This window comes from Physcomitrium patens, chromosome 18, assembly GCF_059467195.1.
Source record: "Physcomitrium patens ecotype Gransden chromosome 18, ASM5946719v1, whole genome shotgun sequence".
Taxonomy (NCBI): domain Eukaryota; kingdom Viridiplantae; phylum Streptophyta; class Bryopsida; order Funariales; family Funariaceae; genus Physcomitrium; species Physcomitrium patens.
The window spans coordinates 6938417-6947379 of record NC_143427.1 but is presented as its reverse complement, the minus strand read 5'-3'; the positions used below and the strand labels follow the sequence as shown (position 1 = coordinate 6947379).

General features: G+C 37.6%; 1 long non-coding RNA gene across 1 annotated transcript; it reads right to left on the bottom strand.

Annotated features, from left to right (window-relative positions):
* Positions 1 to 5179: 5179 nt before the first annotated feature.
* Positions 5180 to 6501, bottom strand: LOC141046481 (uncharacterized). Its single transcript, XR_012219514.2, has 2 exons — positions 5605 to 6501; positions 5180 to 5371 (listed from the first exon to the last, which is right to left on the bottom strand). It is a non-coding gene; the product is annotated as an uncharacterized LOC141046481 (long non-coding RNA).
* Positions 6502 to 8963: the final 2462 nt, after the last annotated feature.

Sequence of the window (8963 nt, the reverse complement as noted above, 5' to 3'; positions counted from 1 at the left end):
ATTTACACAATTTTAATTTTTTTAAAGATTAAGATAAATTATTTTACTTTTTTATGAAACATTGACACCAAGTAAGTAAAAGTTGTTGCAAACATAGATTTCTAAGTTATTCTTGTGCATTTAACACTAAAAATATTAGTAAATCTAATAAAGGTATGCAAAGAACCTCATGCAATAAATCTTATTGAATGACATTTTTATAATGCAATTTAAAACCCTTTGAAGTAAATTAGTTCTTAATTTAAGTGTGTGTGTTTTTTATTTTTTTTAATTTTTTAATTACATTTTTTAGTATACAAGCACTTTTTAAGTCTAAATTAAAATTTTAATAAAATTAATTTATGTTCATCATTTTTTGAATGATGAGTTAATTGAATTTCTTTTAAAATATATTAATAGGCTAATAAATTATTTCAAACACATGTTGTTTCTATACATATTAGATTAAACATGTGTAGATAGATTTCAAGATTTTTTAATTTTAAAAATAAAATCATTTTGGTAGAATAAGAATATAAAATACAATCATTAATTATTGATAAATAATAAATATTATAAATAATTTACATTGAAAAGGTAAAATCATAAAAAAATGCTATGTTTCGAATTATATATATATATATGGTCATTTCTTTTTTCTTTTTGTTCCAAGTCTTACTCATAAACGTGTAAGGAAGCCCGAGTATTCAAGACAAACACAAAGTTCAGATTGTTTGCATCCACTATTTCTTAGCAGTTTGAAAGAAATTTTGTAGCCATGTAGCATGGGCCTGAATGGCATGGAGAGATCAACCAGCTTGGGTAAAACATGAACATGGGCATGAAGTAGGGGTTCATTCATCACCATAACTCAACACTGCAACAACTAAGAAGCAGAAGAAGAAGAGGAAGGCATAAGTTGACATGGATCTGAGGAACATGGCCATGGACTCCACTGCTTGACTGAACTGGGTGGGGACGCTTTTGTAGTATACATGGGTGGGCTGATGTCTCTTCTTACATCTCCAATTTAATCTGCAAATGGACAACGTGAGAAAAGCAGGAAGTGCTTTTGTCGACAGTATATTTGTTATTGAGACTTTGGGGCCAACTGGACTGGTTCATATGGTGATGAGCTTCTTGGAGCTTTCACCGTTGTGACTGGCACTGGTGGCACCTTGCGTGCGCAGGCAAGGTTGCAGGGCTCGGAACCTTTTTCCAGGTTTGATCAAGGAGGCCTTGCAGAATCATGCGAGGTAGTTGGGATAGCTCCATTGAGTTTCTAGTCTTGCTTTGATCGCCACAACGCTCGTTCCATTGTGAGACCGTGTAGGTTCCTGGTGACAACACTCTCAGAAAACACGTGTGGCTATTCGGTCTGATGCATCTATTGCGATCCGCGATGGTCAGCTTTACCCGGTGTCTGGAGGAGTCTGAACACCTCGGTGATGATCTTCGTCGATAAGGGGCCAGAATGGCAGTGTTTCACTACATCTGTGAACTTCTTTACTGTATCAAATTCAACCTTGATTGGAGGTGCTCGTCTAATGGACATGGCATGCACACCTTCGTTGCCTCTCTGCTCAACGGACCCCAATTTGTGAGAGGAAGTTGAAGGTCAAGGAAAAAAATTTAGTCTCGACATGAGGTCTCATTTGTGGGCACAAATGTAAAGTTCGCACGGCATAGTCGGCCATCTGCGTTGAAGTTTCTATCGGGAAGACAGGATGCTAATATTATCCCAAGTTAAATAGTTCCATCTTTCCGGGATTTGTCGGTCCACGTCCATCGTTGTGACTGATTATTGACATTTTTCTGTTCAGATCCCATTGTTTCGGACTCTTTCTGCAGATGGAAAGGTGCTTTGCTCTTTGCTTGCGCTTGCCCGCATCACAACCTCATCCACCTACTCGTACTGGGTCTACATGAGATACCGCTGCCTGTGAGCTTCACCTGTGGTGGCATTGGACTCAGAAACTTTGTCCTTTTATATAATCCAGTAGGCCCTTCTAAAGGAATTAAGAACGATTCGTCAGCCTTTTACATCTTCTCCCTTGGTATCATGAACCTCCCCGCTTGGGCTTACTTATCCATGTCTTGGCGCCGTCTCTATTTCGTCACTTCAGTTCCAACCCTTCTCTGTTGCGCTTTGGTGGTGCCGACAATCTGGAATTCACCACTCCGATATGTCGTTCAAGATACTCCGTGATCGGATTCATTGCTATAATTAGCCATGACTCGAGGCTTGAGTCGATCATTGCACCGGCTGTGATCGTTTGGGGTGTCGAAATTCGGAGCTGCCTTTTCGGACTATCGAGACGGCGGCGCCAGTCCGTGGGTCTAGGTCGTTAACCCTCTCTGAGACTTAGTTGGAGCCTCTGTGTGAGATTCTGTTACGACCTTGAGAATGGCTATGAGACCGAGTGATAATTTAGATGGTCAATTTATAGTGCATTCAGTTTTGTTGTGATTTTAAGTAAATGCTGCTAGAATTGCCATAAAAGGATCATTGTTGCGATTTTGTACAGATTTTTTTTTTAATTTTTCTTTTTTTGTATTGTTTCTTGTTTTTTGTTTTTTTTTTTTTTGTTGAAACATAAGGGGTATGAAGTTGGATACATAATGCGACACTATGAAGGTCACTAACCTGGCTTGAGGTGGTGGAGTGTAGTTCAATCTCAAGTAGGTTTCTGCATCTCTTATTCTGTTGATTCTTTTGTTCTTATTTTCTTAATTCTAAAGTTTTTCATGTCTTTCAAGTTGACAAGAGGGGTACTATTTTTTTTTTTTGTTTTTTTGTTTTTTTGTCAAAGCAAAATGTAGAGGGAATCTAGGTCTTGAGTATTTTTGTTTACATATAAAAAGATTATTTTCTACTCTTATATAATTTGGATTGCATTACATTTCAAAAAGCTTTATAAGATTGTTTCAAAAGTATAAAGAGAACAAAAGAAGCATAAATCAAGTATCGTTTGCATTTGTGTTTTTTTTTAACTCCAAGCATTTATTAGAATTCTTATGTGCCATATTAACCAAATAAGTCTAAATTCTTCTCTACATATATTTTATATCTAATTTTTTTTTCTAATTGGATTCTGAGTTTGTTGAAAGTATCTCAATTTATTTTATAATATGTAATTGTATAAAAGAAATATAGCTCTTTGAGAGTTTTTCACTAAATTTTGTGCTACATTCTTTTAAAGTATACAATTCATTTCATATGAAGTCATTAGAATCAAATTTAAATTCGTCAATCATTCTAAAATATATTAGTGATTTAAGTTGTTAATATAATGCACCTTGCAAGACAATCACCTTGAAATTGTAAATAAATAAAGGACCTATTATGATAAAGTCTAAAGTTCTTTAGAAGGCATTGAGTGTATCTAACCTTTTCATTAGAAGTCCAATCTTTTCTTAATATAAAGATATCTTTGCTAGTTGTATATATTAATTGTTTAAGGTGACAATTAATGTTTAAAAGGTCATCATCTATTCTACTTGTTTTGTAATTTGAAAAAGAAAAGAAGACTTATCATGATTGTCTTATTAAAAAAATTAATCCAATCTTTTATCTCTAAAAGTTTTTGGACCTTAGATATTTAATTATGTCTAGTGTTGTAATGTTTGATCTATCATAAAATTCCAAAAATAATGATAAAAAAAAAAAAAAAAAAAAAAAAAAAAACATTCATGTAGCACTTATCTTAAACTCCATTCCATAAACACCATCTCTTATACTCCTCACATCATAAATTTTTGATTTGCCAAAAGCAAGCCTTACTAAATATAATTTCCTTTTCTTGAATAATAGTGGATTCTATTAAATGAAAGTTGTCTCCATTCAATAGGGGATAATTAAGTATAAAATAAAAAGTTATATGATCTATATCTGTGAAGTATTTCGTCATTAGTTGCCATGCTTTGCATACCCTTTTATAAATCTTTGAACCAGTAAAGAATTTGGAAGATCGATGAGTGACCCGATGTAGATCGGAATACCATTTATTAATATCCCGGAAAGGTTGAGTGAGCTTTGAACTGTATTGCATAATTTTTTAATTTTAATGAAGAGGTTTCCGGCATAAATAATTTCAACATCAAAGCACCTTAAAAATAGGACTGGGATTTGGAATGAGGATTGTACATTTCTCTGATTCACAGAGAACAGTTGACTAGTAACAGTATCTACCGATCAGTTTTTTGATCTTTTTCAAATCCTAGCTTATCATATCCTCATCCAGAAATAAGTTGGTGAAGAGCTATGCTACAAGTTTATTACTTGTTTCTTTTGCACTACACCGTTGCAGTTCTTGGTTGTCGACCTTAGCTTTCTGAAGCAGATAAGATCGATCTCCTGCTTCGGACCTCACTGACCTGGTTCTATTTTTTCTTCTTGACAAAGCTCAGTGACAACAGTGATTCACAAGAACTCCAACGTGTTCAGCAGGAATTTCGTACTGCACAAATCTGAGGCCAAAAATGCTTTAGAAAAGATCACAAAGTCAGCGGTTTGATTATACTCTTTTTTAAGGATGGTACAAACTAATCTCAACAGAAGATCAGTATCCTATATTGATTCTCGCGCCAGTGTACAGCTCTTTCATCTGACTTGCTTCATGTTCACAGCAACTAGCACCATAATTGGCGATACTGTTCAGTTGATCCTCCATATTCTCCCAATCGTAGCTGCCAAGCTGTCACTACTTCTCTTTCTGCGGGTCCCTTTTCACGAGATTTTTTTAGGTATGTCTACAGTCCGCAGTTTATCATGTCACATACGCTTGTTGATAATTTTCTCAAAATGCAACCAGCACTACTTTGGATAAGCTTCGTCTGTGAGTTTGAAACCAACGTGAACAGTAATAATAGCTTCTCAATCAACAGCTTCGGTGCCAGACTGCCTTGCTTTTCTATGAATATATTGTAGAGTTGTACCACATTTGACCACATTGAGGACTTTCCCAGGACTAAAATGTGATACTCATAGAAAATGTACTAGATATGAGAAACAACCACCAGTGTTATGCATTCCACTGACGGAAAAGAATGTTGTGATTAGTCTAGTAATAAATATTAAAAAATGAGACAAATTATAGGTTTTTTTTTAGCTCAAGTTCATGTGGATTTATTAATGGAAACTGTAAGAGGGTCCTTAAAATCTAGTAGAACTTGTTGACAGGCTGTCGAGAATTGAAACTTGTGTTTAAACCAGAATCTCATATTTAAGAGTGACGCACAATTACTGCATCAAGGCAGTACAGAACTACATGTATTGCTACTTCACCAGATTGACAACTCTTTCAATGTGATAATTTAAGAACCTCCCAATGTGCTGCTATTTTGAGTGAAAAGTCAGGAGGTCAAAGAATCGCAGCGGCCATGGTGTCTCCTACAATAAGAATCACCAGAAATTATGTGAAACAAAAAACATTTTGTAATCTAAGATAATCCACACTTGAGATGCACGAGCAGTTTTCTGAGCTACAACCACATCAATCTTAGGAGACCCCCAAAAAATTGAATCGTGCTTAAACCAATAGATGGTGACTATTTATTTCTGAAAATTGCGCGATAAAGAGACATTCACTCCTATTGTATGATCACAAGCATCTAGAAGCTTACTAGTCTCAACTGATTTTCAAAAACGAAGAGGCACACGACTGATGGTGCTCTTTGCATCACGAATATAGACTTGAAATGCACCGGAGCTGAGAAACAAGACTGCAATATACACCAGCACATGAAGTCTTACAGTCCTGCACAAACAGGCTTCTCCTACTCTGCATGAACAACGTCCTTCCCAGTGCAGGCCGCCTGTGGAATTGATCGATATGTCAGAGTTATTGAACCGGCTGGAAAAAGACCGCTCGAAACACAACTTAGAAGACAGTATACAGAAAATCCTCTTCTTGCAGAAATAGAATGTCCAACGTTGAAAAATGAAGTAATTGCAGTGATCACAGTGCAATATCTGCAAGAAATGAAAAGCATAAGCAGAACATCAAACTGTCGCTAGCTAGATCTCAACAGGTAGTGGATTGAGCCTTCCCCTCGTTGTGAAGTCAATTAGAGGGAGCAACACAGAGAGCTGTGCAGACTGTGAGCGACGAGTGTCGATACAACAGTACATGTTTTCCACACCCCTCTCTCAGAGTCTGAACAGCTCTCCATGCTACTGCCCCTGAGCTGATGCTGGTCATGACGTCACCCTTGAGACTCAGGAACGGCCCCGACCATTTTGACTGGAAAGTTGGCACCTCCAGCATCCTGAACGACTGAACATTCTAGGAGATCAAGTGGTTCAGTAGCGCTTCTATTGAGATCCAGGACCACCAGAAGCATGCAAATGCTGGGAGATCGAGCACAACTGGACATGGAAATGATAGAGAAGCTGGGAGGCACCTGCTATGTATATAGTAGCCCTGAAGGGACAGCCTCATGCCCACCTCATCACGTCTGATTGGGCCCATTCTACGAACTGATAACCACCGTATTGCGTGGTCAGACTCTTACACACTACTCAACAGCAGACCCCCAGTCAGACAGTTATACCTTACTCAGTGGCTCCCAAGAGATTCTGCTAGTCTGCTCCTTCCCACTTCGCTGGTTGCAAATGGTTTCGTCAGAACATATTAACAGCATGAACAACAACAACAACAACAACAACAACGTTACAAATTTAAAATGAAAACAAATAGCAGAAATTAATTGGATGGGTGTTAGGTCATCTACCCTCCATGTTTGCTGTGGAACTACATGATGGGTTACATTTGTATCAACAGTAAATCAATTCCAGTGCATTGTTCAGAAGCAGGTGTCATTAGAGAACACAGCTCCAGAAATCCTACCACAATCTACATCTGGTTTTTTTTTTTCTTTTGTATATATATATATATATATATATATATGAGCACATATATACATATATATATATATATACAAAAGAAAAACCCATGTCTAGCCAATTCTGTCAGGTGTCAGCCATGAGTCTATCAGCTGTCCTCAGCTATTCTTTGCTATTGAATGAGATGAAGGGGTTAACTAACCACTTGATGTGAGAATATGTCCAGGTGATGTACTTACTGGTCCTCATGTGCTGAGTGTAAGAAAACAAGCTGGGCAATCATCGTCAGACTAAAAAGGCTGACTGTACATTTCCCCCTTTCCTGAGAGACTAAACCCCCCTTACAGCCTACAGGCACAAAGTTAGTGTGCCACCAAAGTTGGTACTTCATTTTGCTGTTGATTTGCCAAAATGATAATTATGAACTTGCAGAGGGAATTCATGATGGAGCTGTACTCTGAATTTTTTTCCAAAATTCTTACTCTGGTACAATGTCATCACTTTTTGAATAATAATAATGATGATAAATACTCAATACAAAGATCTGAACAACACTTACATACACACACAACTGTTGCAAGCTATTTTTTTCTCATTCCTTGATGGGGCAGCTTATGTGACATGAACCCCCCTGCCCCCTGATATCATGAGGGTTGCAATCACAGTCAGCAAGAAGGAGAATATGCTCATTTTTCTTCTTCTTCTACATACAAGACCTCCCACTGGCTTGAGGATGCCCAATCTCTGGAGTAGATCCCCATGTAATATCAAATTCTATCAAACCAGTGGGACATGTGTTTGCATAGAGCAAGCAGTCTCAGATTAGGCATTGCCCACCACTACCCATCCTGTAATTTGAACTGGTGAGGGGGGGGGGGGGGGGGGGGGGGGGGAGGAGGAGGAGGAGGGGGAGGGAAGGTCACAAGTCTTTGTAGAATCAATTCTGCTCTCCAGCCTGTGCAGAGAATCACAACCATATTTTTGAGATGGAACAGGGCACCTGGCTTGAAAGGACAATGGGGATGTGGGAGCAGTGCCACTGGTCGTTGTAGCTGTGTCTGGCCCTGTGTACAGCTCCAGTCACCCTCACCAAGGCATCCAGCCACGGGGCTGCAGTGAATCACAGTTGCCATCACTCAGATTCAGTGCTTGGTGTTTCCCTTGGAAATAGCAAGAGAGCTGGAGAAAATCAGAGAAACTTGTGGTCGTTTCCTTTGTATGTCAGAAGAGGCTTTACTCATAGGCTTTACCCCAACCAAGTTTTCAAAGTTACAAAGCAAGTTTGGTACTACTTGTTTTAAGTTTAATTGTCCCCCCCCCCCCCCCATCTTTCTTAGCATGCAACAATTCACAGGCTTCATGTATGTTGTGAGGGTGTCTTTGCACAGAGTGTCAAAAGAGTACTGGAGGGTTGGTAATTAGGGCACAAGATAATTGACAAGGGCACTGGATGGTGAAGATGACCAGGCACCACCTAGTTTGCTTGTCACAGGGTTAGATTGCAACTTTTGTAAGAAATCACAATCAATTACCAAATACTCATGTTTGGAAACATCCCCAATGGGAGCACCAGCATCAGTCCTGCTCCTAACTGGGATGCCCAAACCCTGAAATGCCATCTAATGAATGTCAGCTACTATGATTTTGAAGAGGGTTGATTTGAGACAGGCAAATTGGCAAAACAAGCTATGTGGTTTTTAGTATGTAGGGGAGAAGGTGAGAGGGCACAACTTTTAAAGCTTGTGATTTGCTGATATTCAAAAACTATATTTGGTTGGTGGGTTATTTAGAAAAATGAGCCATCATGTCATAAAAGAAGAAAATAAGGTAGAATGCATGTTTTATTTACATGGTAAAAACAATGTTATATTCTAGAATTTGCAATACATCCACCTAAAATAAGTATATTTATAATTTAAAAAATAATAATGCTGAATATTTCTAATAATATTCAATATTTTAAAAAAATTAATTCTCAAATTATCAAAATTAAGAAATCAGTTGAAAAATTTAGAATTATTATAAGAAAAATTATTTGGTGTATTTCATGGATTGTTCTAACTTTACTTACTCTCTAAAGGCCAAGGCTTTCAAAAGAGAGTTTTTCTTTATAAAGTAGATAACCTTTGTAAGATCT